The following is a 23860-nucleotide window of genomic DNA, read 5'->3' on the forward strand; positions in this document are numbered from 1 at the left end:
GCAATGGGTCTTAATGAGGAAATTTCATGAACCATGATGAAACAAATTTTTTAACTGGGCGACGAAGATTTCCGTTATCTCTTCATTACTTCTCAAATATATCCAGCTAATGCTCCTACTGTCAAAGGAGACTGGACTCATTCAGCTGATGATGGCTGGAAGTTGCCCATTGCAAGCCTGAAATTGAAATTTCTTAAAATCTGGTGTTTCATCTTTAAAAAAAAGGCAGGCATTATAACACTCCTGGCCCCTCTCTGTTCTCTTATTTACTTCTTTCCTGCGCCAGTTATCAATTTATTGCCTTTCACCTCCAAATCTACCCTTCTTTGCCTTGCTTTGTGATATTGGAGTAGACTCCATTCATAAATATTTCTTTCTCCTTTGCCATGTGGCAGGTGTTAAGCTTTGTCAGTAGAGGGCACTGGAAGGCCACTGCAGGAGGAAAGAGCCCTCTTTCTGGTTTCAGTGTGCTTTTTCCTTTTTGCTCCTGTGGCCTTTGGCTACCAGTGGCATTTGGGACACCCAGTGAGGCTCACCCTCCAGCGAGTTTTACCAGCACCCAATTGGGAGACTTCCCAGTGAGTCTCAAAGGCACCCTGGCAGGTGGTTTCCTGTTTGCCAGCCCTGGCCTCTGTCATTTCAGAGAACTTCTCCACTACCTATGAGCCATAGTCACATCCTCCAATGAGGTCTGCCTCTCAGCCTTGGGTTTGGGGGCAGAGACTCTTTCAAGTTTGTTTCTTCCTTTTCTGTCTCAGCTAGAGGTAGTGGTCGCTTTCAAGATCTGCTCTTCCTGTATTTGTTAGAATTCTCTTTACTCTTCAGTATCTAATCCTCTATTACAAGTTAATAATCCTTTATATTTCCCTGTTCAAATTACTGGTATGGCTTCTATCTTCTGACTGGACCCAAACTGATAGATCCTAGAGGATCAGATCTATGGGAATGGTGAGTTCAGGGAGGCACTGGATGTGCATATCCCAGCTCCTTCCCCTCTCCTTTCTCTTGAGAGTCAGCCTGCCCTGAGTGATTGTTTTCAGCCTGCAATCAGCTCAGTGGTCAAGATTCTGCCCCTGAGCGAAGGGCCTGTGGTGGTCCAGCCCTGGACCTAAGACCAGCCAGATAAGTCTGTCTAACTCTGTTTCAGTTTTAGAAAGCCTGCTCCCGACAGATGAAAGCCACATTCAGCATTATCAGTAATACAGGTGTTATTTTGGACCCAATCTGCTGACTACTTTATCTTTTTCCTCAATTAGTTCAGAACCCAGGCAGGGTGAAGTCCTACTTTTTATTGTTTCCCCCTCCCCCACTCCCAAATGATTTCATATAAAATACTTTTAAATAACTTACACCAGAAAAAGCGATGCTCTAGGAAAGCACAGCAAGTCCAGCCATGGTTTTGCCTATCCCCTGGCCCACTACCACATCACCGTGACTTTCATCCTACCGCATATAAAGCTGTTTTTTCCTTAAAATGCTAACCTAATTGAGGAGTGATTCTGTGTCTCCAAAATGCTTAGACACACCATCATGATCACTTTCAAAGAGTGCAGTCCCCCAGAACTCACATAAACAGTCCAGTCTTTGATGATGGGAAAACATTTCAAAAACAGTATGATCTATGTGAAACACATCTCTTTAAAATCATGAATTAAGAAATTTAAAACTGTGTGTGAAAAAGAACAGACTTGGGGCTTCCACTCTGTGCACTGGGGAAGAGGGTAATTAGCCAGCCCTTGAACAAGGTCTACTTTCCTGACACATCGGACATTAACAGTTCAATTCAATGGTGTTGCTGAGTTCTTGTTGGAGGAAATTGAAGAACAAATGTCAGCCAATGGCCACACTGGCTCAGACAGTGAGCTACACACCACTCATCCCCTCCATCATCTCTATTGACATAGCACCTTCTATTATCCTTGACTTTCTCCTGTACTTTGCATGCATGGCTGAGTTGCTTATGTGTCCTGTGTGTTTGCGTAAGGAAAGTACAGTGGAGGGAAAGGTACCCCAATGTGCTTTGGAGAGAATAAGAAAATGCGACTCATGACTTTTGTGAACATTTGAAATGGTGGGGTAGTGGCCAAGGATTAATAAAGCTCCACGACACACCCCAACTCAAGCATAGGCCTGGAATAATAACATCTGACATGGGGAACGTAAAGTAATCTTGAGGTTCTGAGATGACCTTTGAAACAGATTCTTGCTGGGCTAAAAAGCCAGAGGAAGTGAATATCTTGTCACTTACTGATGGTAAATGGTTAAGAATGAGTTTATTATGAGCCATGTGATTTGATGCGGTAACTTTACATTTAAATAATTATAGCTTAACATTGCAAATTGTGTTATTTAAGGGACAGGATCAAATTAAGTTATTAAGAATACAACAACAGAATCAAAGGAATCGACAAGCTTGAAGTTTAAGTACAAATCATTGCTTTTCTCCTCACTGCTTTTAATAATTTCTTCAGTTATTGTGGAATAAATTATCATAGGTATTAATCATAAAACCTCTACTTTCTTAGACAGTGGTGATCTAAGGTTGAGATGTGACTTAGGTTCATTTTGTTTTTGTGATGCGGTTCAGGACACACTACCCCCAAATATGAGTCCCAAATATGGGACTTTGGCATATTGAATATTTCAAGCTGAAGGAATTTGAGAAATGGCGTGTGCAGGAAGGAGTTTCTGAAGCAGGTCATAAAACTCTCTTGTGAGAGATGCCCTCCCTGTACCCAGAGAAAAGAAGCATCCTTATCTCTGAAGACAAAGGAACACAGAGAGGAATCTGAATGAACAGGCCTTGCTAATTTCCCCCCCGTTTACTACACTTAGCTCATACCCCTTGTCCTATTACATCTTTCCATGACTTTCCACTCTTTATCAAACCTAGCATAAAAACACTCAGGTTTAATCATTTCTTTGGGTCTTCATTTCTTTGTGAAGCTCCCGTCTCACATAAAACTTATATTAAATAAATTTGTATGCTTTTCTCTTGTTAATCTGTCCATTGTTACAGAAGTCCCAGTTGAGAACTAAAAGGGTAAAAGAAAAAGCTATTTTTCCTCCTCTGCATTTGCTTCCTTCCAGACACTTCCCCATCTTGTGTTCTCTTACAAACCTCTTTCTCTCCTCCTTTATCTCTACTTCAGAGGATTGATCCTGATTGGGAGATGTCTCTATGGTGGACTTAGTATTTAGCATGGGTGTCTTTTCCAATCTGGACCTATCTTTCACATTTACTGAGGGTGTAGTATATAGCATTGTGATTCTGATTTCTGTGTCAGTTTCATATCATCTATTTTCTGATTTTAAAGAAATATTTTCAACTATTTAATTTTTTCAAATGATTCTTTTTAGCAGAATTATAGCATATGTATATTTTGAATAAATCTTTGTGCCTCATATGTCAAAGTAATTACCCAGAAATACCGACAGTTGGAAGCAGGTAGCAGATTCTTGCAGGTGGCAGAAAGGAACCCAGCAGCAGGGTTCAAAGCCTAACACTGGTGGAGTTGAACAACTCACCATTACCATTCCCAGTGTGTTCTATGGAGTAGTGACCCAGTGGGCACTCTTCACAGCTCTGCAAGGCTGTTTGGTGATAGCTTCCTCCTCTGCTCTGGAATTGCTCACTGGGCCACCCCGAGAAGATGAGGCAGTCAATGCCTGCTCTCTCTGAATTTAAGTTACGTGGTAGGGTCCTAAGTGTTCACTGACAAGAGGTATTTGCTGTCTAAGAAACCTTTTAAAAGTTAGAAATCACATAGACATGTAGTATGTGTAAGCCATTTCAGCCTTCTTTCTAACAGTGAAAAAAATAGAAACAATCTGAATATTCACCAATGGGTGAATGGCTAAACAAACTACAGTATGCCCACATTGTGAAATACTATTTAGGTATGACGTTGACATGGGGTGATCTTTAAGCAATGTTATTGAATGGAAAAAATAAGTACCAGGACACTTATGTGTAGTGTATAATCCCGTTTCTACTGTTTCCAACTATAAATATATTCTTAAACTATTATAAAATTTATATGGTATTTATTATATATGTATAGCACAACAAAACAGTGTATATATATTATATATTTATAGCAAATATTTAAAAATGCATATGAAAAGATCTGAGAGAGTACAAGCAATACTGATATGGAGAAGAGACTGAGATTAGGGATGGCAGTGAAGAGGAATTTTGCTTTTTACTTTCTATGTTCCTGTATTAGGGAATTTTTTACATTAAGATGGAGTCATGTATTACAAATAAATATTTATAATTTTTAAATAATTTTGAACAGGTAAGATGTAACTAGGGAGAAAAGCAACTTTGGCTGGGGCTAGGTGGTGATACTGAGGGACTAGACACAGGCACACAGCTGATCATTCAACCTTATTCATGAATCTACCAATTGTGATCAGGATGGTAGCTCTGTTGCTGTGGTTAGTACTCTCAGAACAGTTAATTGTGCTCAAATATCTTGCTTTATTGCTTTTATGAGTAAATAAATAGAATACCTTTTGAACATACCCCCAAGTGTTTATTTAACTGTATGTTAATGATTATTTATTAGTTATTATACCTCAGTCTTTATATCTTCCTCTGTATATTCCCCCTCTCTTTCCCTAACACCCTCCTCCTCGCACCAACTGATTTCTGTCCCCTCTGTTTAGCACCTGCCTTGAAATTCACAATTTCCGGGAAGCCTTTCTTAATTAACTCAGCCTTATTGAGAAATATTTTACAAAGCCTCTCTTTGGTGAGTGTACTTTAAAGTTTGAGGACTTCATTTTGTACCTTCTGGAGGTGTTGCTTGCTAATTGGTTTTCTGTCATTTTTTGCATATATGTTCTTTTCATCTTCCAAAGTAATGGACTCTTTATGAGATAAGTACAGAAAACAGTGAGGCATATGGATGTTAGAGACAGAGATATCTGAGTTTAAAACCTAACTCTTCCACTTTTTGTTGGATGTTTTTAAGAAAATTTCTTCTTTTAAGCTCATTTCCCCACCTGTGAAACAGGAATAATAATTCCTGTTTCACAGGATTGTTGTGATGTTCCATTGACCTATATGTGAAGTGCTTGGCATGGGGCTTGGTGGTAGTAAGCACTCAACATGTGATAGTTATTGGTATTGATCGTCTTTTATCTCCAGCCCACCATGTATGAGTATATAATGGTTCTGACATCAGATAATGCCCACAGTGTGGTTTAAAATCATGATTTATTTGCTCATTTTGGTCAGATATTTTCAGGGACCTGGGGACATTTGGGCTTCAAAAGTAGAGGAATGAGGCTTATATTGTCAAATCTGATTCAAGTCACCACCTAAGGGGACTCCTTTGTACCTCAAACCCTGCTTGCTGTCAATAATTTAGTCAGAATTTGCTCATATCCAAAGGAGCTGTCCCATATTTGTCTAATTTTATGCTACTTTAGGGATAAAGTCATATTTTGTCCTGGCATCATTTCTTGGCTTACCTACAGTGTGTGTACGTTTGCGTGCATTCATTCATGTAGTCACTCAGCAAAAATTTACTGAGTGCTGCTGTGCTGGCACTAAAGATACACATAAAGCATGGATAGGAGCCTGGCAGGTGGGCAAATTGGGGAGAACACTCTAAACTGAAGGTACAACATGTGCAAAGGCCCTGAGGCATGAAAGAACAGGACCTGCTTTAGGAGCTGTCAGTACTATGCAGTACAGTACTGCAGCATCAGATGAACATGGGGAAGTGATTTGAGATGAGATTGGGTAGACAGGCAGGCAAGGCCATTTGTATATCATGCCAAGGGGTTGAGATTTTATCTCACTCGCAGTGTGGATCTACTGAAGAATTTTGAGCAAGGAAATAACAAGGTCAGATTTGTATGTTAGAAAGAAATTCTAGCTGCCAAGTGCAAGAAGGGTTAGAGAGAGACAGATGAGGATAGAGGGAGGGAGAAAAATAAGGAGGCTACTGGAGTAGTTTGGATATGAGATGATAGGTGACTGAACTGGGACAGGAAAGAGGGAGGGAATGGGGTGATGAGAAAGGAATTTAGGAATTAATAGGACTTGGTGTTTGATTGATGTATTAGTTTCCTGTGACTGTCATAACAAATTACCACAAATTTAGCATTTTAAAGCAGCACAGACTTATCTTTGAGTTCTGTAGGTTAGAAATCTGACGTGGATCTTACTGAGCTAAAATCAAAGGGTCAGCAGTGCTGCATTCCTTTCTGGAGGCTCTAAGGCAGAATTGGTTTCCTTGCTCATTCAGATTATTAGCAGAATTCACTTTCTTGCATTTGTAGAATTGGGGTCCTCATTTCCTTGCTGGGTATCAGCTGAGGCCCGTTCCCATCTTCCAGAGGCCACCTGCATTCCTTGGCTTGGGGCTCCCTCCCTCTGTCTTCAAAGCCGGCAGTGACAGGTAGGATCCCTTTCACACTTTGAATCTCTCCTGCCTCTTCTTTCTTTCTGACTTCCTCTTCTGCTTTCAAGAACTCGAGATTAAATTGAACCCATCCAGATCATCCAAGGTAATCTTCCATCTCCATTAAGGTCCTTAACCTTAATCACATCAGCAAAGTCCCTTTAGCATGTTCATAGGTTCTGGGAACTAGAATGTGGACTTCTTTAGGAGAGCCTTTCTTCTCCCTTCTCTGATTGGATGAGGGGTTAAGGGAGAGGATAGAACCCAAGTTTCTGACTTCAGCAGTCAGGTGGATGCAGCTTTAGGGGAGGTAGATGAGTTTGGTTTTGAACATGCTGACTTTAAGGTCCTTCTGGGAAATCAAAATGGGAAAATCTAGTAAGTAGTTAGATGCACCAGCCAAAAGGCAGAGGAGAAATCGAGGCAGGAGATACAGATTAGGAAACTGTCAACACATAATGAGCATCAGTGAATGTGTAGAATGGGAAGAGAATAAGGCTAAGGACAGAATGCTGGGGCTAATAATATTCTAGGTGCACCAGAGGGAGAAGCACTCACAAAAGGAAGAGTGGAATAACTTACGTGGTCTCCCATCACAGGGTTTGGGTTCCTTGTGGCACGTTTCTTCCTTTTCCTCTACCTGGCCTATTTTCTCCTCATTCCCTGGTTTTCTGCCTACTCATAGTTTCTGCTTCCTAAAACTTCAGCTTGCGCGTTGTGCTCTGTGGCCTCTCCCATCTGCCTTGTCATCATGGATCTCTCAGCTTCAACTCGCATTACTAAACTGCCTCATTCTCTTGATTTTTTTCAGTTCAAAGTGAAAAAAAACCTTCTAAAGAGAATCAGATTGACCCAGTTTATCATTTTGAGTCCTACCATGGTCACCAGATTAAATTAGGATTGGCTGTCGTGAGGCCAGGTGCCCACCTTGGTCCAGTCAGCTGCTTCTGTATTTCAGGAACTAAAATGAATTCAATTTGACTGTTCAGCAAATCATTTCATTCCACAGACACTTTGAGGGAAGAAGGTTAACTTTATCTCCATCGTATTTGCTAGACTCAGGATTATGATGTCAAAAATGGGCATATAATAGGTTCAGTCCTCTCTTTGCTATCACCCCTTGCTCCTAGCCTCATGCAGCCATAATGCTGTCTGTGTGCAGGGGATATTTATAGAAATTGAATTTTGTGTCCAAAGCAGAGGAATAAAGTCCAGGCAGGCAAAACTCAAATCTAATATAGTCATTTTCCTTCACTGACTAATCTATTTTCTACACTGCCTTGGTATGTTCATAAGCATTATCCAAATGAGAGCTTGTTATTCAGACTCATGGGCCTTCCAGCCACTTACAATTCATACATCCTGCAGGCTCTCAGCATCCATACATGTAAGGGAGTGATGCCTGCCTGTCTCTGAGTCACAGCTATGCACTGACTCTCCCATCGTACTGAATGTGAAGTATCTCATCTCCTTTTAGAGAGAGACCCTCTGGGCAGGATTGCAGCTAGCATCTGTAGTGTTGAGAGGAGCCAAAGAATTACCATTGTTAAAATTTGGTGCTCTTCCTGAATGGTGAGAGAACTAGAATTTATATTGTCAGTGCAAACAAAATACTGTAAAGCCTTCAAATTCCTTTTAGTTTTCATTATACACAGATAATAATCTTTCACATCTCAATTTACTGAACCTAAGTATGATGGATGGACTTCAAGAAAGGTGGGGCATCTACAAGATCAAATGAACTTCTCTAAAACCAGATTCCTATAATGCCAAGCTTCAAAGAAATGTTTCCTTGTGTGGGGTTCATGTGAGGCCACCATGAATTGGAGGTGACCTGGGTGAGTGGTGATCTGCTGCTGCTCTCCTCTGTGCCCTGCTGCAGAAGTTCAGGGCAACACAGAAACAGTAGCCCCTGCCCTTAGTTCCTGCTGAGACACAGGCTGAAAACAGGAAAGTACAGTGTTCTCTACATGAGAGTGGACACTTGCCATCCATTTCTCCAGTGGAATCTTGCCAAGTCATCCTCCATTTGTGGCAGAGGGCTGTCCCTCCATGCTTGGCTGGCCAATGTCAAACCTCCTGGGGTTGTTTTAATCAAGTCTGGTCTTGGTCCAGTCAGCTGCTTGGACCACTCTGTCTACAGGTGACTTCTTGGTCATGGTTAACTACTTTGGGGATGAGTTAAGCCTATCAGATAGTAGATTGTTTAAGCAGCTCTTCTCTATGGAACTGACCTCAGTGAGAACAGAATGAACAGAAAACTTAAGAGCAAGGAAAGTTCGAGTCCTGGAAAGGGCTGTAGAGATGATCTAGGATAACCTGCTCACTGAGAGATACCTCAGATTACTGAGGCCCTTGGAGGTGAGCTGGGAGGACATGTGGATGTACAATCTCAAACAGCAGGGGCCCGTAAGAACAGGTCAGCCAAACTAGTATTGAAGCAGAAGTTATGTGATGGTACTTTTATTATTTAAAAATTGCAAGGGAAAGATGAAGGCAAATATTGTTGAATGGAATGAATGAGATAAAGAAGCAACTACCAAAATAACCAAAGGGCAACCTTTAACTGCTACGCTTCCTAGCTGGGTACACAGATAATTTTCCTTTGGGTTTTTGAATCAGAAGATCTGAAGGATAATTAAATTCTCATGCAGAACGGGGAGATCATATACTTCCTTTCTTATCATTCTTCCTTTCTACCTTGTCCTCCCTCCTGCTCTCTCTCCAGACCCAAAAGAGTCATATAGTCTAGACTCAAAAAATTACTCATGTTCTTGGAATCTACCAGACTTTTTTACACTTGTGTGACTTGGTACATATTGTTTCCTAAGCCTGAAATGGCTTCCCTCTCCTTCTCTATCTTGAAAAATCCAACCTAATCTTCAGGGGCCATTATGCTCCCACATATCTTTGTGCTTGTGCTTCTATTATATTACTTATCAAATTGTCTTCTAATCATGTGATAGGATAATACTCTGAAATATTACTGGCTCAGTTAGGATTAATTACGTATAACATGCTTAAAGAAGATGGAAGTTTTTCTCTCTCCTGTTAAGGAAGACTAGAGGGAAGCAGTCTAGAACTGGTATGGCAGCTTTGCAGTGTCATCATGAATCCAGTTTCCTAGCTATCTTCTTTGCCATACTCAGCTAATAGCTTTCATTTTCAAGTTCACCTCATGTCCAAAATGGCTGCTCAAGCTCCAGCCATCACATCCATACTCAAGAAAGCAGAAAAGAAGAAAGGTGACATGTCTCCTTTCTTTCAAGAAGACTTTCTGGAAACACCATAGAACAATTTTATTTATATATCGTGGGCCAGAACTCAGTCACATGGCCACATCTAAGTGCAAGGAACTCAGGAAAATATAGCCTTATATGGATGGCAGCATTGTGTTAGAATAAAAATTGTACCATAAGAAATGAGAAGAGAATGGGTATTGAGAGGCAACTTGTAATCACATTATCTGATACATTTTTATTTCTGGTCCTTCTTGCTGCTTCCCATTCTTCTACCTATTGAATCTGAACAATCTATAGCTTTAGGAAGCATTTAGAACCCAGGTGAAAACAAAGATCACATATAATGGGTTTAAGATTTACAGTCATAATTCAGGTGTGCAGAAGTGTAACTTTCTTCATTTGCTGAACTTGACTTGCCTACAAGCCCCTATTTCCGTTTATGGCTAGAAAAAAGTCTTATCAATTAAAGGTAATGTCAATTCTGTTTTAAGATTGAATCTCTTTGGGTAAATATTCAGTCAAATTCAGTGCCCTTCCCTTCTCCTTTTTCCTGCCTTCTCACCAGGAAGTGGTCTGGTTACTACAGTCTTTCTGCAGTTCTCTAGTTCTCTTGGACCTCCAGTAATTAGTTGTGTTAGATGTCTGTGCCCCTCTCTACCCATGAACCTCTTGGGGTCTGGAACATTGTCTTAGCTGTTTTGCTTTCTCCAGTGCCTATTGTAGAAGTTGACATATTGGAAATAGTTAAAAATGTGACTGGTGAATTTATGAGTATACTTTAAATGCATCACATAATTAATTCAAATGATAGCATAATGATCTGAAAATCCTGTAAAATTAAAAGTCTATTTCTCCAAAGCCCCTAGCACTAGGTTTATAGCTTTCATATGGCACTAATAATACTCAGCTCTCAGTTATAGTGGTTTGTGTGCTTGTCTCGCCCCTCATTAGAGTGTCCGCTCCCTGAGGAATGTTCCTGATCTGTGTAACCCTCACAGGTCCTGCAGAAAGCCGTGGACATAGTAGACTTTCAATCAATGAAAATGAAGGACTAAATGAATAGAGGCTGGCACTTTATAATTTGCCACTAATGAATGACTTCCACCGGGGGGAAGAAACAATAAATTTTATTAGAGCTATTTAGAATGATATCAGTAAAGACAAGTTGATATTTTGCTTTAACTGACCACTTTTTTGTAAGAAAAAAATTGCTTTTGTTTTTCAGAAATCCTCCACCTACTTTGCTTCACCCAGAAAAATGGTGTGAAGAATTCAACCACTTTATATCACAGTGAGTATTTCTTCCACTGAAAATTGCTTATCCAGCAAGGCCTTGAACACTGATTGGAGAAATCCAAGCTGTGGAATTTACTTGGCACTAGAAGTTGTTATGCTTGCTAGCATGTTATGACACAGACTTTGTTCCAGTAAATGATAGAAGATGCCATGGCAGGATTTGAAAAGTAAGGAGTTCCATTTGACTCTTGGTTATAATCAGTCCTCTTGATCATATGGGTCATGTTTAGCTGAGAATCTACTCTGACCTGGGGCAAACATTTCCAATGTGTCTTGTTTAATAAGGGAGGAGACTCAACATCTAAAAATCCAATGCCAACACTGGGACCAGAGAGGAGACAGAAGGTGGCAGACTTCAACAGAGGTTTTGCAGCTTGGAATTTGGGCTTTGCTCTAGGATCTGTGGTTTGGGAGCTGGGCTCCAATTCCCAGCATGATTAAGGGGGCAAAGTAGGATCTCAGGCCTGAGGTGCCAAGGTGAGGAGCCCCAGCCAGGGCTCAAGGTATGGAGAACAAGATGAAACCCAACTGGGGGGTGAAGTACCTGATGGGAGCTATGTTACCAGGAACTAGGCAAGATTGAATGGGACTAAGACAGGAGCAGAACCAACAGCAACAATGACAGGGTGACTCAGTGCTGGGAACATGAGCTTTTGGCCTGGCCCCTGGCAGAGGACTACTGGTCCCAAATCTGGGAATATGTTTAATATGCTAGAGGGGACTATGTGAGCCCAAGCTAGGGGCCTGGCAAACTGTGGGGGCAGGCATCTAGACCAGGCATTACAAGCCATAGCCAAACACAGGAGCTGGAAGAGGTGCCCTCAGTGTCTAGTATATCAAACAAGGTGTTTAGTGGTCATGGGAGGAGAAAAGAAGTGACCAAGATAGCTGATAAACAGGAAGTAGGGAAGGGTCAACACAAATTTCTCTAACTTATGCCTGTGGGTAGACTTAGCTTCCATAGAGGCAGGGGAGTGAAGCAAACTGGGTCTCTTGATCATCTACCTTGATTAGTCACAATACAGATCAACAATCCCTTATCCATGGTTCCAAAATCCAAAGAACTCTGAAAAATGAAAGCTTTTTTGTACTTGAGTCATTTAGCTGCAAGCCCTGACCTTATATGAACTGATTTGGTGGCAACACATGACTTAAACTGAAGTAAGGCTATTTATAGTCGTTATTTATCTCACTCAGTGTGAATATTCATATGAATTGCTGCAGGTATATTAATGTGTTTGATTACAGTGTGCTGCCCCAGATCCTGCTGGGATGTTACATAACATACAGTAAATGCACTGGTTTACTTTTCTAAAATTTGATAAAATTCTGAATTCCAAAACATATTTGGCCCCAAGGGTTTTATATAAAGAGCTGTGAACTTGTGTTTCCTTTTCATTTCAAATGCATCATAGTTCAAGTTCCCTAAAATTGTTTGCTTGTCCAATCCTTCCTGGATTTGTGCCATCTTCCTCAGGAGAGAGGAGCGGTAAAGAACTCCGAGAACTGTACCAGGTGAGGCTTTGTTGGAATGTGACCATAAAGTTCAAGGCCAGGGGTGGAGGACATTTCCTTGCCCCTCCAGCCCCACCCTGATGTTTCTGCGATGACTGCAGAATGCAGAAGCAGCCGCAAGTCGAGGGTGGTGATGGGAGGTGTTGAGAAGAACAACAGATACAGCAGGAGGGTTGATGCTTGCATAAGAGCAGAGGAAGAGCTACTTCCTGAGATTTGGGAGCCAAGAGAGGAGGTGGGAGGGAACTAGAGAGCTGAAGATACCCTGGTGGCTGGGAACACATTTCAGATCACCCCAGGCAGAGAAATCCAGGAGCTAAGGTTCCAGTGATTTTGCTGGCAAAGGCTGCATCCATAGAGTTTTCATTTTCATTCCACTGCTGCACACAGATGCCCTTGATTGACCTTCTCTAAGCTGTTGGCCTAGAAAAAAACCATTACATATTCACAAATACGCCTTCCTATACCAAGCTCTCATAATGCCTCTAAAATGTAACTTGACTCACCAAAGTTTGGCTTATGAATATGTTTTCAGGATTATGTTTGTGTTCTTAAACCAAGCACAGTATTGCTTGAATAGACTTGGGAATAAAGATACATAATTGATAACGGGGTTGGGAATTTAGGGTTACGCACAGTATGGAAATCCCTCCTATCACTGATTTTTCCTTATGGCAAATCCTATTATATGCCCATTTAAATCTGCTTATGTTTTCCCCAACTCTGAGAATTCTAGACGTACTCATTCTGAGTTACTTTAGGCTTAGAAAGGTCTTGATACTAGAATGGAGGATTAAACACAGAAAGAAATGCCTTTGGTATGCATACTATTGGGAGCAAAGCAAAAGCATTTTTTTTTTTAATTTTTGTTTATTGCGGTAACTGGATTATAACATTGTATAAATTTCAGGTATACATCGTTATACTTCTATTTCTGCATAGGTTACATCATGTTCACCACTCAAATACCAATTACAACCCATCACCACACATATGTGCCGAATTATCCCTTTCGCCCTCCTACCTCCCCCCTTCCCCTCTGGTAACCACCAATCCAATCTCTGTCTCTATGTATTTGTTTATTATTGTTATTATCTACTACTTAATGAAGGAAATCATATGGTATTTGACCTTCTCCCTCTTGACTTATTTCACTTTGCATAATACCCTCAACGTCCATCCATATTGTCACAAATGGCTGGATTTCATCGTTTCTTATGGCTGAGTGGTATTCCATTGTGTGTATATACCACAGCTTCTTTGTCCATTCGTCCCTTGATGGGCACTTAGGTTGCTTCCAAGTCTTGGCTATTGTGAATAACGCTGCAATGAACACAGAGGTGCATGTATCTTTACGCATTGGTGTTTTCAATTTCTTTGGGTAAATACCCAGCAGTGGGATAGCTGGATCATATGGTAGTTCTATCCTTGATTTTTTGAGGAATCTCCATACTGTTTTCCATAGTGGCTGCACCAGTTTGCACTCCCACCAGCAGTGTAAGAGAGTTCCATTCTCTCCACATCCTCTCCAACACATGTTGTTTCCTGTCTTGTTAATTATAGCCATTCTGACAGGCGTGAGGTGATATCTCATTGTAGTTTTGATTTGCATTTCCCTGATAGTTAATGATTTTGAACATCTTTTCATGTGTCTGTTGGCCATCTGTATATCTTCTTTGGAGAAATGTCTGTTCAGGTCTTTAAGCAAAAGCATCTTGTTGAAATTTCAGGGGAGGGAGACTCTGAAAAGGTTCTAATGAACCAAGGAAGGTAAATAAGTATTAAGTGATTGTGTGTTTATTACTAATTTAAGATATGGAAAATATCATCAATTTTCTTTTTATTTAATGAGTTGTCCCTATTGGTTTTATTAGTGAAAATATTATATATTATAGGTGTTCGTAGATTCTTTCCTGGCCTCAGCCCCCCAATCCTATTTTCCCCATAATATCTTAGATTCCTCAACCACGAATTCTCCTTCTTCAAGCTTTTTAGGAATATAACTCTTGAGATTAGGAACTAATTATTGTATTTTTATATCTTTCGGTGGAAACCTGCTCACTCTTTCCAAATAATATCATTTGGTTTTGTAGATGAGCCTGCCTACCCTAGGCTCAGCCTACCAAATGCAATTTGACTTTACTATTTCATTTTATTTATTCAAAACTCTAATTAAATATAAACAATGACACTCACTGGGTTAGAAATGCTATTTAAAGAGAGAGCTTTGGTTTGCTTTTGTACTTACCTTGCTTATATTGGGAGAGAAAGGGAAGAAGGATGGAGGATTTAGACCTTCAGATTATAAGCTTTTCATTATTGGTGGGAGTGGGGTGGGGAAGATGATTATCTGGTAATTTCAGGAAAAGATTTTTTAGCCTGAATTATCCAGATAATTGCTTCAGTTCCCATTGTAGACTGAGCCACGGTGCATTATATTAAAGTAAACTAAAATGGTTCTCTCTAAAGAATAAACAGAACTTGAAATTTTTTAACAGCTTTAAAACCTTTAATACCCCGTCCGCATTTGACTGCCGAACCATAGCAGAGTCAATTCAGTGATTTCAGTCTTTCTTGGTCCATGATGGTCACCACTCAATAAAGGACTTATATGGCTTCTCATTGATTGCTGCAGTGGTCTGAACAGATTGGCCTGGCTGCAGCCTAGTGATTATAGCTGGGATGACAGGGGATAGGACCACTGCATGTGGGTGTGTGTGTGTGTGTTTTTGGGGGGGTGAGAGAACATGAGTGCCAGGATGTGGTTTAGTGTTTTTCAGATTTGTTTCCAGCCTTCTTAATTTGGAGACAGTAGGAGAGATTTTAAGAAGGTCTGAAATCCTATTAGTAAGATTGTTTTGGGGTTTAAAAAAAAGAAAAGAAACATGAGCCTGTTTGGTTGTGAACCTTTGGTCGTTATTGATAATTGACTCATTTATATGTGTTATGCATTTGTCAAAGCATGGGTCCTGACAGCTTAGTTATGATAAATTAAACATGAGGCTCACATAAATTCTGCACTGCTTTTTATCCATATGCTAGGACCTGCCCGATGTTTTTTATCACCTCTGTAATGTATGGTTGGCTTTGTAGCTATTTCATTATCAGCCCTTTCCCCTATGGCTAAAGTATTTGCATAACAAGTTTATCTGGTTCAAGTTTCAGCCAGACTTCTGTTTTGTCGGGAGGCTCCATTCAGAAGTAGCCTTTTGATGAGAAACAATAATTTTCCTTTGCCAATTTCACCTTCATCCTAATCGATGTCCCTGCTTTTTTTAAGTTCAAACTAATTTCAGGTCTTTGGATTGCACTGCAAAAATACTTTCCCAGCCATTGGCCAAAAGCTATCTATGAACTGTGCTTTTTCATTTTGCTTAAAACTTTTGGAGTTTTATTAGGAATTAGGACTTCATATTCAATGGCTCTTGAGCTGGTTAGTGAGAAAATAAAGATAGATTTCTTTTAGTCAAGGGCAAATCTACCAAGAGCATCATGGCTGCTCAGTTTTGGACTTAGTGATGACTTAACTATGTGGTTGCCTGAACACACACTACTTTCCCGGGTTGGCTGGCTTGAAGGCTAAGCATGCAGGTGTGTCTGTTTCTGAGTGAGCATCGTGGCCGAGCCCTGCCATTTAGTCATAAAACGTGGAGGTGGCCTTTGCTGTCCTTCCAAATGACATTCAAAGGGCTACAAGCAGTTGTACCTGAATGTTAACAAGGTGAGATTACTCTGAGCTACAAAACTACTAAAACTAATGGGGATTTGCATCAATTTCTTCCTTAAAAATTGAAACTCAGACCTGGGACATTTGCTTTTATCTAGGCCTGAATGTTTATAAAGGTAATTATTTTGGGGTGGTTGTTTCCTTGACGTTGATTGTATTCTCTTCAAGGCAACCATTCTCAACTCTTCACCATTCTCCATTTTGTGTTTCAAAGCGGCTTAATTCCACGTGGTTTTATAATGTCAATGAACAACACACTTGGAATGATATCTTAAATCAGTGATTAAGTTACACAGATATTCTTGGCTTTTTAAGTCCTGTTGGACTCTCAGGTGGCCATGCAAAGGGTTAATACTTCCTGGAGTAGAAGGATACAATAACCTTTATTTACATTACTTCACAAATTGGTAATTTTAATTAAAATGAGCTGCTGGTATCTCCAGTGACAGACTCTCTCCATTTTAGATTTATCTAGCCAATGAATGGCTATTATGGCTTCCTGAATTAATTAGCATCTCTTAGGCTACAGGGAATTAGTGAATTAATAAAAACTCATAGAGAAGCTCAAAATTAAAAAAAAAATTCTAATTTAAAAACCCTCAAATTCTCCTTTCCCTTCTTAACATATATTGATCCATATACTTATAAATGCAACCCAACTTCTTTCTCATTTTGAAAAATTGGGATTCTTTTTTTTTTCTACATGAGAAGAACAAATAAAGCTGTGTGTTTCAAGGTTATATCTGCCTGAAGAGCATCTAATTTAGATTACCTAATGGATCATCTGAGGACACTGAGGGCCTGGTGTGATCTCACTTATACCCCACTTATAAACTCAGCTGATAAAATCTGATTTTCTCGTGGTGTAAACCAAGAAGTGGCTCAGTGTGACTTGAAGTTTGAAACATGGTGTAGGGTCCACATGTACCTGGAATATACTGTTGTTCTAGGAACTGTGGCAGTGAGGGGTTTAGCCTCATCCAAAATAAGCCAAAGACATAGTAAAGTGGGTAATCCACACTCTAGTCAGCATATTGTGTTTATTTCCCAGCGAATGCTGGTTTTAGATCTTGTGAGAAACCAGATCTGTAGCATATGTCATAGATTTCATATTAGTGCTTGTGGCACATTATGTTACGTGAGTTTTAAATAGGATTAGTCTAAATGATATTCTGTACCTTTTACCTCATAATGGCTTTTTTTTTAAAAATCATACTTGAATTTCATAATGTAAATCAAAAAGAATCTGTGGTAGAAGTAAAGAGAAGTGGTATAAACCTCCCCTGCACTGTCTGAGCTCTGCTCTGTTTGTGTCCCTGCACATGGTGTGTAGGGGGTAGGGATTGGGGAGGTGGGGACGTGACTCACACATCCACCCACAGCCTGTCCCCCTCCACCCCTCCCCAGAGAGCTGCCTGCCTGGCTTATCTCAAGAAGAGGCAGCCATGGAAGCACAGTGTGTGCATCCAGCTGTGTCACTTACCAGCTGTGCAACCCTGGGGAAGATATTTAACGTCTCTGACCCTCGGTTCTCATTTGTCAAATTGAGGCTGAGACTATCTGCCTCATAGGGTTACTGTAAAGATTGAATTATATAACATGTATGTAGAACCTGGCAAATAATAATAACTAACATATATAACTAATTCATGCCAGGCTCTGTTCTCTACACATCATATAATTCACTTAATCCTCATAATCCTTGAGGTAGTTCTGATATTATCTCTATTTTACAGAAATTAAGGTACAAAGAGGCCAGAAGTTCCAAGACCACAGCTAATAAGTGGTAGAGCTGGGATTTGAACCCCAGAAGACTTGCTAGAGTTCATGCTCAGCCAGCAGTAATTATTTTTGTTACCTTTTGCATTTGTTCTGTACCACTATTCTGAAACTGCTTTTTGAAAGTGTCATTGGCTCAGGGCCAGCCCAGTGGCATAGCGGTTAAGTTCTTGCACTCTGCTTCGAAGGCTTGGAGTTCGCAGGTTTGGATCTTGGGCGCAGACCTATGCACCACTTATCAAGGCATGCTGTGGCAGCATCCCATATAAAGTAGAGGAAGATGGGCATGGATGTTAGCCCAGGGCCAATCTTCCTCATCAAAAAGAGGAGGATTGGCAACAGAGCTCAGGGCTAATCTTCCTCACCAATAAAATAAAAGAAAGAAAGAAAGTGTCATTGGCTCTCTCTCCCTTTCTCTGCCATTGTGGTATGTGCAGTTGACTCTGTTCCTTGCCATGTCTTCTCACAAGACTTTCAGGATCAAGTGATTCCTGGCCAAGAAACAAAAGCAGAATCATCCCACTCCCCAGTGGATTTGGATGAAAATTGGTAATAAAATCAGATCCAACTCCAAGAGGATACATTAGAAAAGAACCAAGTTGGGTCTATAAGGAATTTCACGTGAGATGGCACACATATTTATGCTGTATCAAGGATGTCACTAGCATCTTACCATATCAAGCTGAAAACACCACCACTATCTGGACAGACATGTTTTATTGGGAAAATTATTTTTCTCTTTATTTCTATGCTTCTGCACTAGTAGGTTCAGTAATAAATATGTGAGACCTTTCATTTGGGGAAAAAAAAGAGAAAGTGTCAATGACCTTCTCATCCTTGATACCTCTGGAATATTTCAATCTGCTGTCCATGTTCTCTTTATTTAGACCTCAGCTCACTGACTTCCACAGCTCAGGCCACACACATTCTCTCTCTTTCTCTCTCTCTCCTCCACTCCCTTCTCAACAGCAACAGCACCACCCCCAAACTTGACCTGAGACAATCAGCTTCAGTAGGAGTCAAAACAGAAGCAGTGCCTGAAGTGCAGACTTACCATCACTTCTTTACTCCCCAGACAGCCCTACCTCTCCCACCTATCCCAGGGCACACCTTGTCCAGGCTGAGTGCCTGTCTCTGCGGTCAGCCAGCTGCAGGTTTCTCCATGGGGAAGGAGTAGTGGGACAGGAAATGGATGCCAGGACCCTGGGAGGCAGACTCACACTACTTGGCAACTTAACTATGGGAGAAGACAGGTGCTACAGGAAGGGAAAGGTTTACAGCATGGGAAGGATCTGTTTAGAAAATACCATTGTGCGTCACTTAACAACAGGGATATGTTCTGAGAAATGCATCGATAGGCAGTTTTGCCCTTGTGTGAACATTACAGAGTGTTATGTAATGTATAGCCTACTATGCACTTAGGCTATATGTTACTAATCTTAAGGGACCACGGTATATGTAGTTCATCGCTGACTGAAACATTGTTATGCAGTGCATGACTGTATATGTCGGAGAGATTAAAAGTACAGGATCTGAAGTGCTTCATTCTAGCACTGCCACTTAGATCTTTGATGTTGAACAAATTACTTAACCTTTCTGAGCCTCAGTTTCCTCGTCTGTAAAATGCAAGTACTAATACTTACATAATAACCACTTGGGATTGAGATCAAGTCTACCGTGATAAAAAATCTCAAATAACAGTGGCTTAAACAAAGTAGACTTTTATTTTCCTCTCACATAAAATAAGCTGGGAGTTAGGCCATGCGTATACTGCTGGTCTGGCAGGGCACATGGCAGCCACCCAGGCTCCTGCCCTCGTGCTGCCCCATTAAGTGTGATTTCCATTCCCAAGGGCACCTCATGGGCCAAGATGCCCATGAGGTACCCAACATTTATGTGTTTATTACAGGCAAATGGAAGGAGAGAAAAATGAAAGTTTTCTTACTTTAAGACTTTCTGGCAGTTTTTTTTTTTTTTTTTTTTTTTGTGATGGAGATCAGCCCTGAGCTAACATCCATGCTAATCCTCCTCTTTTTGCTGAGGAAGACCGGCTCTGAGCTAACATCTATTGCCAATCCTCCTCCTTTTTTTCCCCCCGAAAACCCCAATAGATAGCTGTATGTCATAGCTGCACATCCCTCTAGTTGCTGTGTGTGGGACGCGGCCTCAGCATGGCCAGAGAAGCGGTGCGTCGGTGCGCGCTCGGGATCCGAACCCGGGCCGCCAGTAGCAGAGCTTGAGCACTTAACCGCTAAGCCACGGGGCCGGCCCCTGGCAGTTTTATACAACATATGGTTAGCTACAGCTTAATCACATGGCCACACCTCACCACAAAGGAAGCTAAGAAATGTAGTCTTCTAACAGGGCAGCCATGGGCCAGGTCAGTACCAGGGCTCTATCCCTAAGTAAAGTGGAGAGTGTATAGACAGGTAGCAGTCTGCAGTCATGCTACTTTATAGAGTGTTGCAAGAATTAAGTGAGATACAAACTGAGAGCTCAACAAATCTGAGTGATAAAGACGAATGTTATAACTCACAATAGTGGTGCCATCAAAAGAGATATGAGAGTCAGGAAGGAGAGCCAGTGGGGCCCATGGAGTGATGAATCACCACAGAAGTGGATCTTGAGGAGGGGTGGTTGTGAGCCCCACCAGGGCTGATCTGTGGCCTGGGAGAGATGCGGGAAATAAGGACAAGGTGGGAGCGTGGAGTGGCCATGTTGACACCCCTCCTGCGTCTTCTCCCAAGAGCTGTGATGTTCTGATTCAGTGCTAAACCTCCAGCTTCCTGCCTGCTCCTTCATTCGCTGGCCACTAAGTTTCCACTGTGGAGTTTCCATAGGCTCTGGTGCAGAAGGAAATCTGGCTCTGGGTCAGTAAGAATTTTAATTAAAAATGGAAATGAAGGCTTGTGTCACCAGTACTACATTATTCCAGCCCACTGATGATTTCTGGCAGGGATAAAAATAACAGACATAGCCCTTTGGCACTAATGAGGAAAGGGCTATTGTTATTAATGGATTCAAAATTTATAACTGTGATTTTAAATATAATGAGTCATCATAGATTCTCATGGTCTTCCTTCTCCTTTTGGGTATGTGTGTGGCTTCTGTTGACCTCTCAGTATTTTAATTCAGAACTCCTAAGGTCATCAAATGCATGATATAGCTATCATACCAGGTTAATGAGTAGGGGACAAAATCCTGTAATTGATTTTTGATGTGAATGACTATTGAATGTTTTTCTTGAAAGAAGAATTTTATTTAAAAGGCTATATTTTAGTGAATAATGGGAATTCTTGCCTTTAAGGGAGGCCCAAAGCTTAAACTCTTAGGCTCAAGCAATGCTCCTCACATATGTACAGAAAGCGTGGCTTTGATCATCCCATGTTATGGGTTGAACTGTGTCCCCTAAAACTTCATATATGAAAGTCCTAACATCAACATTTCAGAATGTGACCTTATTTGGAAATAGGGCCATTGCAGATGTAATTAGTTAAGATCAGGTCATACTGGAGTAGAGTGGGCCCCTAATCCAATATAACTGGTGTCTTAATAAAAAGGGGAAATTTGGACACAGACACACAGATTAAAGCTATGTTGCCACAAGCCAAGGAACTACCAGAAGCTAAGAGAGAGGCCTGGAACAGATCCTTCCCTAGCACCTTCAGAGGGAGCATGGCCCTACCAATCTTGAGTCCTGATCTCAGACTTCTAGCCTCCAGAACTGTGAGACAATAAATAGCTGTTTTTTAAGCCGCTCGGTTTGTGGTACTTCATTATGGCAGCTCTAGGAAAACTAATACAGCCCATGACTCGGTGGTTATGTGACCTTAAGTCATTTGATCTCTCCAATCCTCCGCTTCCTAAGCTGTGGGTGAGGACAGCAATGTCCACCTGCCTCCTGGTCGGGATCAAATGCCATATCCTTTGTATACGGTACAGCATTATTACAACGTCGTGTTAGTATTACACTGTAAAGCCACAGTGTATTATCTTTCCTTCCTTCCTTCCTTCCTTCCTTCCTCCCTCCCTTCCCTTTTCCCTTTTTTTTTTTGTTTAAATATGTCTCAAATGTTAAGGGTTTACATTAAATTCCTCCTCCCAAGCCTACTGCCCAATAGTAAAAGAGGACATTTTTGTAATTATAATGATTTTCTGGTCTTTATTGAGGATTTCAAGAACCAAATACACGTTCTGCACTAAGATTTCTTGGTCACGTATGCTTCTCTGAGAGGAACAAATTACAATAGAAAGAGATGGCAAATTGGTGTCATCTTGCATCCCAACACCTGATCCCTGTCCTAGAATGCTGTGTTAGAAGGATCTGAGGCTGCATCCAGGATAGAGCATCATGACTGCTTAGTGATATTTGCTATGACCCTGAACTGCGGTAACTGTAGCTTATACCTTTGTGGACCTAGAATTCATATTTTTTCTTAATTATGACCAAGTTCTCTGCTATGTGAAAATCTTTGTTCATGGCAAAATTCATTTCGCCAAGGAAAGCAAAGAAAGCTTACACTAAACTAAATCAAGTGTAGCCTAAAATATACCTAAGAGGGGCCAGCCTGGTGGCATAGTAGTTAACTTCAGTGTGCTCTGCTTCGGCAGCCCAGCGTTTGTGTGTTTGGATCCCAGGTGTGGACCTACACACTGCTCATCAAGCCGTGCTGTGGTGGTGTCCCACATACAAAATAGAGGAAGATTGGCCACAGATGTCAGCTCAGGGATAATCTTCCTCAAGCAAAAAGAGGAAGATTGGCCCTGAGCTGACATCTGTGGCCAATCTTCCCCACCGAAAAAAAAAAAAAAGATACCTGAGAGTTAAAATAAAAGTAGTTGAATAACTTTGGGGTTGTCTCTGTGAGGAGTAGTTAATAATATTAACAGTAGAATTTCAAGCTTGTTTTGTGTCAGACACAGTGAAATGCACTTTACATGCATTATTTCAGTGACTCCTCACTGCTGCCATATGAAGCAGGTTACTACTCAGATGGGAAGCTGAGCTTCTTAGAAGTTAAGTGACCAGCCTGAAGTCTTGCAGCTAGGCCTGCTAGAATCTGGCAGAGCTAGAATTCAAACCCAGGTCTGCATCATAGTCCAATATCTGTTCTGAGGTTCATGATGCTGCAGTGTGTGTATGAGTGTGTGTGTTTAATTGAGGTGAAATTCACAAGAGATAATATTAACCATTTTAAAGTGAACAGTTCAGTGGCATTCAGTACATTCACAATGATGTGCAACCACCCACTTCTATTAGTTCAAAAACATTTTAATCATCCCAAAGGAAGCCCTATACCCATGAAGCAGTTATTTCCTATTCCCTCCTCTCCTCCAGCCCCTGGCGAACACTAATCTGCTTTTTGCCACTTCTCCTTCTATGGATTTACCTGTTCTGGATATTTTGTATAAATGAAATCATAATAGGTGACCTTTTGCATTTGTCTCCTTTCACTTAGTGTAATATGTTTGAAGTTAATTGATATTGTAGTGTGTATCAGTACTTTATGGCTTTTATGGCTGAATAATACTGTGTATATGTTTTTGAGGCAGAATGTCAACAGCCACCATGACCCTCCTCCACCTGGAGATGTGAAGAGGACCAAGTCTAGCTGCTCAGATACCTCCTCCAGTTTCCCCTATCAGTCCCCGCATGGTACCATGAGTGATCAGACTGTTGAAATACCAGGTGCTCTTTCTTCTTCTGCCCCTATACCCATATAAGTAAGGAATGTTTGGACATAGTTTTCTGCCTCCCTTGATGTCTGGGGTCAAAGCACCCAGAGGCTCTAGAAGTGGGAGCACTGGCTATAGCCTAGGATATGTGGTTTCCCCCATCTGCTCCCAACTTAGGATGGTAGTTTTGTTATCTAGCTTCT

The 23860-nt window shown here is 41.0% G+C and overlaps 1 protein-coding gene and 1 pseudogene across 1 annotated transcript in view; both read left to right on the forward strand.

Moving 5' to 3' along the window:
* The first annotated feature begins 10899 nt into the window (after nt 1–10899).
* MYO3B (myosin IIIB) overlaps nt 10900–23860 on the forward strand; it is a 265307-nt gene continuing 252346 nt past the window's right edge. Inside the window, exon 1 of the mRNA XM_058548594.1 lies at nt 10900–10955. The gene's annotated coding sequence lies outside the window, so the exon portion shown is untranslated. The remainder of the gene's footprint in view (nt 10956–23860) is intronic.
* LOC131410814 (large ribosomal subunit protein eL39-like) lies at nt 18437–18592 on the forward strand (annotated as a pseudogene).

Source organism: Diceros bicornis, chromosome 10 (genome assembly GCF_020826845.1).
Source record: "Diceros bicornis minor isolate mBicDic1 chromosome 10, mDicBic1.mat.cur, whole genome shotgun sequence".
Lineage (NCBI taxonomy): Eukaryota > Metazoa > Chordata > Mammalia > Perissodactyla > Rhinocerotidae > Diceros > Diceros bicornis.